The 7,100-nt window shown below is 45.3% G+C and overlaps 1 pseudogene; it reads left to right on the plus strand.

The window, feature by feature from the left end:
- Window positions 1-632: 632 nt before the first annotated feature.
- On the plus strand, window positions 633-752 carry LOC124616823 (annotated as a pseudogene).
- The last annotated feature ends 6,348 nt before the right edge of the window (window positions 753-7,100 follow it).

A 7,100-nucleotide genomic window follows, 5' to 3' on the forward strand; every position in this document is an offset into this window, starting at 1 on the left:
GCCGGCGGTGGTAATAGAAGGCATAGTGACTTCTGTGGGTTACGTGAACATCATGGCGGACAACCTGCATCCCTTCATGTTTGATATCCTCCCCGACGGCGACGGTATCATCCATTAGAGTAAGAGTTCGTTTCATAAGGCCAGAATTGTGCTACGGTGGTTTAGTAGCAACATAGTGCACTCACGTTAATATCTGGGCCACCAGATACGCCTGATACGAACCCGACGGAACGCACATGTGACGTCATCAGACGCCAACTCAGCAACCCCTGGTCCGTAATTTGCGGGAATTGTGTGACTGTGCGTGGTACCACATCCGAAAACCTACCAAGATTTGTCGAATGCATATCGCGCAGAATCGCTACTGTATTACCTTTCAAAGATGTACCAACACTCTATTAATTAGATATCCAAAGTATTTTGATTTTTCAGTGTAGTATGTACTATAACTGAGCAAAATCAAACGTCTGCCTCCTTGGTCTGTTCATCGCCAAGTGAGCGAGCTTAGTTCGCTTTGAACGTTCCCTGGCTCCTGTACAAGACCATTTGTTTACGCCAGCACCAGCGCACTATTGTGGCGGTCATTCAATCTTCGTTATAGTGGACGCGGATTCACACTGAATTCACGTATTGACAACGGCCGTGCCGTGGTGGATACACCGGTTCCCGCCAGATCACCGAAGTTAAAGCACTTTCGGTTGTGGACAGTACTAGGGTGGATGACCGCCCGTGTACGCCACGTGCTGTTGACTACTTTCTCTTTTCCCGTAGGGTAGAGGCGACAGGTGGAGTGGTTGCGTTAAGTCTGGATTAAACTGCAAACCTCTCCGCAGTGTCCGGTGAAGTGAGGTCATGCGACACTGTTCATGGCGATCCGTCCGTCAGATGAGAACAATAAGCTTGCCGGCCCCGATGTTGCTGTTAAAGAGGAATACGCTCTCTACCTAATATCCTTTCTCTCACCATCTCCAACACGAAAATGACACAACACTCCACGCGCGCGCGCACACACACACACACACACACACACACACACACACACACACACACACACATTACATGAAGATGATGATGATGTGGTTTGTGGGGCGCTCAGGGTTTTCAGAGTCCAATTTTTTTTTCAGAGTCCAATTTTTTTTTCAGAGTCCAATTTTTTTTTCAGAGTCCAATTTTTTTTTCAGAGTCCAATTTTTTTTTCAGAGTCCAATTTTTTTTTCAGAGTCCAATTTTTTTTTCACAGTCCAATTTTTTTTTTCACAGTCCAATTTTTTTTTTCACAGTCCAATTTTTTTTTTCACAGTCCAATTTTTTTTTCACAGTCCAATTTTTTTTTCACAGTTCAATTTTTTTTTCACAGTCCAATTTTTTTTCACAGTCCAATTTTTTTTCACAGTCCAATTTTTTTTCACAGTCCAATTTTTTTTTCACAGTCCAAGTTTTTTCCACAGTCCAATCCAGACACTGTCACTAAGAATGAGGATGATGATGAAATGGCGAGGACAACACAAACACCCAGACTCTGGGTAGAGAAAATCCCCAACCCGACCTGGAATCGTACCTGGCACCCCCTGATACACATTACAGTCACTAACACACAACTCTCACACTCTACGACGGAAATCTGCCTGTGGGTGCGGAGGATAGGATAAATCTTCCCAATTAGGCCACTGAACCTACCCTTCGGGATCTCCCACCCATTGAAACTATACTTCAATGTACCAATTCAAGTGCTTGTATCAGTCGAGCGCAGATTAGGGCTGTTGTCTCTTTATGCCATGAACTTTTTTCTCTCTGCAGTGTATGGAGATGGTTGCGTTTTGTGCGAAGCGTGGCGTGATCTTTTGCGGTCGGTATGTAGCGTTTGAAATCTACAACTTCTCCTCTCTCAGTGCGATGACTCACTGCTGCAGTGCGGTTGATAAATGATTTGGACCCTCTTACGCCGTAGCAGACCGCTGCTTCGCTTTCCCATTCCCCCTCACCACACCAACATGTCGTTTTTTCACACTGTAACTGTGCCAATTAATTGATGTTAGAGACCTCTCACCGTACAGGATGATGAGTTAGCAACGTACGCGCTCTTTGCCGAATAACACAGGCGATTTCGGAATGGCATCGGCGGATAGAAACGCCAGAGCTCATCCCTTCTTATGAGTAGCCTGCAGGGTCGGCCGGGAACAATGGGTTCGCTGGCGCCAATATTAGGGCGTGGGCCTTCTCTGACGGCGATTGCTCCGCCAATAATAAACTGTGCCGTGTAGCCGGTGCAACCCGGGCCCACGGCGTACCGGACCGCGGCTGCAGAACGGGGAGCACTGCTAATGAAAAGGGTCGGCGGGCGCGCTTAATGGAGCTGGCAGCCGAAGGGCAGCCCAAAGCCTGCGTCCGAGGCTCCCCCGCTCCATAAATACTGCCAGAATCCGCCTCTGCTGCGGCGGCCGCTCTCAAAGACCGAATACCGCATGCAGCGGCCGCCGAAAAACTCCAGGCGCCCCTCCTACCTGTATTGAATCTGCGGCACGCGACCACAGGGCGGAGGCAGTTCCGGTGCGCTCAGCTATACCTACGGAGAATGTGGTATACGAGTTTGGTTTTGAACGCTCCTCGGTGAAGTACTGCTACAGGTAAATAACACGACACTTTCAGGGAACGAATTTAACTATATATCTTATGGAGTAATTATAAAGATCACGAAATATTTTAAAAAAATCGGTATAGATTCGAGTGGCGCTTAATAAGTAATGTAACATATATTTTTCTGAAAGCAAAAAAAAAAAAAAAAATAAATAAATGTTCAGATGTGTGTGAAATCTTATGGGACTTAACTGCTAAGGTCATCAGTCCTTACACACTACTTAACCTATATTATCCTAAGGACAAACACACACACACCCATGCTCGAGGGAGGACTCGAACCTCTGCCGGGACCAGCCGCACAGTCCATGACTGCAGCGCCGTAGACCGCTCAGCTAATCCCGCCCGGCTTCTGAAAGCAAGTTGGTTTTATTCAGGATTCTAATACTCTAGATTATTCCAGTGATCGCTATCCACCTCCATCGTCGTTACCTAAACTCGCCACTGTTTTACACGAAGACTGGTATAGGATCCCGTTGCAAGCCATAAAGGACCAGTATTCATTCATTCCTAGGTGACTGCAAGCTGTTTCGAATGCCAAAGATTTTCCGCCTGATAACAGGTGCGCGGACACGCAGCGTCATACGTGAGTTGTTAATTCTGGTTCCAGGCCTATGAACCAAGAGCAAGTCCGTGAAACTGAAATGTTTTAATAACCCACAACTGTAAAGAGACTCCAGCAGATTACGTATGGTAATGAGTTGTGTCTTTGATGTTTCTTTTATTTGTCGACCCCCTGTAAGCCAAATAACATCTTACTGTAGTGATGGTCATCATTTTCTGGGGCTGTGGTATCCTGTAGGAAGAAGGCACATTAAAAAAATAAACCAGGCCTGTAAAAAAAAAAAAAAAAAAAAAAATCCGTCAGGTTTTAATCAATGAATGCTTTGAGGGTATGATCTACATAAACATTCAACATGTTCCATTGCGTCACCCGTGGAGATCTAAAGGAGCAGCTGTGTTCTTTCCAGTGCCAGCTCGACTAGTAGAGGAAAAGATGGACGACTTAAGTATCATCTTTCAGCTTACATATGCCAACTGTTAGTTGTTTGGAATGCGACATTGACCTAATCTCTGCGGTGACAGTTTCGGTGCAGACGTGCTGCATGCGGTGACAGCACAAAACCACTGAGATTCTATATTTGCTTCGTTTCAGGATAAAATAATTACGGCTATAGCGTTACAGAGACAATGATGCAGAGGCTAGAGGTTCATTTGTCCATGACACCTCAGGTAGCTGAGAGACAGCAAACGTTCCAGCGGGCCGTTGTGGCCGAGCGGTTCTAGGCGCTGCCGTCTGGAACAACGCAACCGCTACAGTCGCAGATTCGAATCCCGCCTCGGGCATGGATGTGTGTTATCTCCTTACGTTAGTTGGGTTTAAGTACACTACTGGCCATTAAAATTGCTGCACCACGAAGATGACGTGCTACACACGCAAAATTTAGCCGACAGGAAAAGGATGCTGTGTATGCAAATGATTAGCTTTACAGAGCATCCACACAAGGTTGGCGCCTGTGGCGACACCTACAACGTGCTGACATGAGGAAAGTTTCCAACCGATTTCTCATACACAGAAAGCAGTTGACCGGCGTTGCCTGGTGAAACGTTGTTGTGACGCCTCGTGCAAGGAGGAGAAATGCGTACCATCACGTTTCCGACTTTAATAAAGGTCGGACTGTAGCCTATCGCTATTGCGGTTGATCGTATCGCAACATTGCTGCTCGCGTTGGTCGAAATTCAATGACTATTAACAGAATATGGAATCGGTGGGTTCAACAGGGTAATACGGGACGCCGTGCTCGATCACAACGGCCACGTATCACTAGCAGTCGAGATGACAGCCATCTTATCCGCGTGGCTGTAACGGATCGTGCAACCACGTCTCGATCCCTGAGTCAACAGTTGGGGGCGTTTGCAAGACAACAACCATCTGCACGAACAGTTAGACGACGTTCGCAGCAGCATGGACTATCAGCTCGGAGACCATAGCTGCGGTTACCCTTGACGCTGCATCACAGACAGGAGCGCCTGCGATGGTGTACTCAACGACGAACCTGGGTGCACCAATGGCAAAACGTCATTTTCTCGGATGAATCCAAGTTCTGTTTACAGTATCGTGATGGTCGCATCCGTATTTGGCGACATCGCGGTGAACGCACATTGGAGGCGTGTATTCGTCATCGCCATACTGGAGTATCACCCGGCGTGATGTTATGGGGTGCCATTGTTTACTCGTCTCCGTCACCTCTTGTTCGCATTGACGGCACTTTGAACGGTGGACGTTATATTTCAGATGTGTTACGACCCGTGGCTCTATCCTTCATTCGCTCCCCTGCGCAACCCTACATTTCAGCAGGATAATGCACGATCGCGTGTTTCAGGTCCTTCTGGCTACAGAAAATGTTCGACTGCTGCCCTGGCCGGCACATTCTCCAGATCTCTCACCAATTGAAAACGTCTGGTCAATGGTGGCCGAGCAACTGGCTCGTCACAATACGCCAGTCACTACTCTTGATGAACTGTGGTATCGTGTTGAAGCAGCATTGGCAGCTGTACCTGTACACGCCATCCAAGCTCTGTTTGACTCAATGCCCAGGCTATGAAGGCCGTTATTACGGCCAGAGGTGGTTGTTCTGGGTACTGATTTCTCAGGATCTATGCACCCAAAGTGAGTGAAATTTTAATTACATGTCAGTTCTTGTATAATATATTTGTCGAATTAATACCCGTTTATCATCTGCGTTTCTTCTTGGTGTAGCAATTTTAATGGCCAGTAGTGTAGTTATTACTCTGAATCAGTTACGTCAAGTTCTGGGATGTTTTTCTTTGGAAAATACCTGGCCTAGATCCTTCCCCATCCTGCTATGTTTCTAAGGACCTCGTTGCCGAAAGAACTTCAAATGGTAATCGTCACGCAGCAGTCAAAGTGAACGCGACATTTCCTCCAGACGGCTTATTACAATTAACACGTGAGCTAAGTAATACTTGGTTGCTGTTGATAATTTATCATCGGCTGAAGAGTATAATTACTACTTCACTGTAGCAGTCAAACAGTACATCTGTGTTAATTGTTATTAAGGCTGTCATCAAAAATTCACGCAAAATAAAACAGCCGTATCTTCCAGAGTTTTCTAGTGTGTAGACAGGATTCCTCATAATGCACATTTTTCTTTCGTCAGCCACATTCTGCAAAAGATTATGCACATTGTTTATAAAATTCACGCAAAATAAAACACCCTTATCTTCCAGAGTTTTCTAGTATGAAGACAGATTTTCTCGCGATGCACATTTTTCTTTCGTCAGGCACTTTCTGCAAAAGATTTTGCACATACATTAAACTCGAGAAATGTTCAGAAGCGCTGTCCGAAACCGGTTGGACGTCAACGGTGGTTTACGTACAAGCTGCGTGCCAGATTACATCTCACTATATCTGCCAAAAAGACGTCTGCGTGAATACAGTCCTTCAGAATTCTCAGACATTTCTGTACAGCTATTGCATTAAGAGTTGTAATGAAGACCCGCAGTTAGTACGCCGCTAATCTGCTAATGGTCTGCCAGAAATGTTTACGTTAAGTGACAGGTACTGCTTCTAAAAGTTGAAATTTTGCCTGAGAGAGAAAAAAAAATGTGGGAGAGAGGTAGACGTAATAACATATTTAACTTACCCACAATAAGCTCACTAGCAAGCAACGGGATTCACTGTGCAAAATTTCTCTTTGGAAACCGTACCTCAGCGAAATCAGCCATACTAATTGCTTATAAACTCTTGTGACAACTATTTCCGTTTACACGTTACTAGAAGTGCTTCTCTCTATGCGTACGAATTACTGTTATTTACCCGTCACAGCAGATGGAAGTAGCAAATTAATTCAGCCAAGCAAAATTAGACAATGTTGATTGTCCGCTAAATTAGATATTTAATCTACGTCGATCGTAAAAAAAAAAAAATACGTCTGCTTCTGAAAATTGTTCATAACAGCATCACATGCATGAAATAATTATTCGTCCTACCCGCACAGTGTAACACGTAGAGTGCTGGTGACCCAGACACTGAACGGACCAGTACGGCGGATTTACGATAAACACCCCATGCTGGATAAAGTTTCTTAGTGGATGGCCTCTTTGATTTAGGCGAATACGAAGCTGTCTCCCCGTCTCCGTCTCAGATATGCAGCACGATAAGAACCGTGCACGAGAACATGGAGACCACAGCTTTTACAATTAGCAGACCAATGGCTTATATAATTTTTCTCCTTATAGTAAGGCAACTTTTTCGTATAACGTCTAACAAAAAAGAGAAGAGGCTGTTCGTATTACTAAAAAGCTGTTTGTCATGATTACTAAAAAACTGTTTGTCATGGCGCGTTAGTGTGCTATCATGGACTTTTTTCTTGTTTTTACCTACAGCAACTCAGTGACGGTGGATGAGCGTGTCACTCCAAACGAAATATGTTCAGTTGGGC

This window comes from Schistocerca americana, chromosome 5, assembly GCF_021461395.2.
Source record: "Schistocerca americana isolate TAMUIC-IGC-003095 chromosome 5, iqSchAmer2.1, whole genome shotgun sequence".
NCBI classification, from domain to species: Eukaryota; Metazoa; Arthropoda; class Insecta; order Orthoptera; family Acrididae; genus Schistocerca; species Schistocerca americana.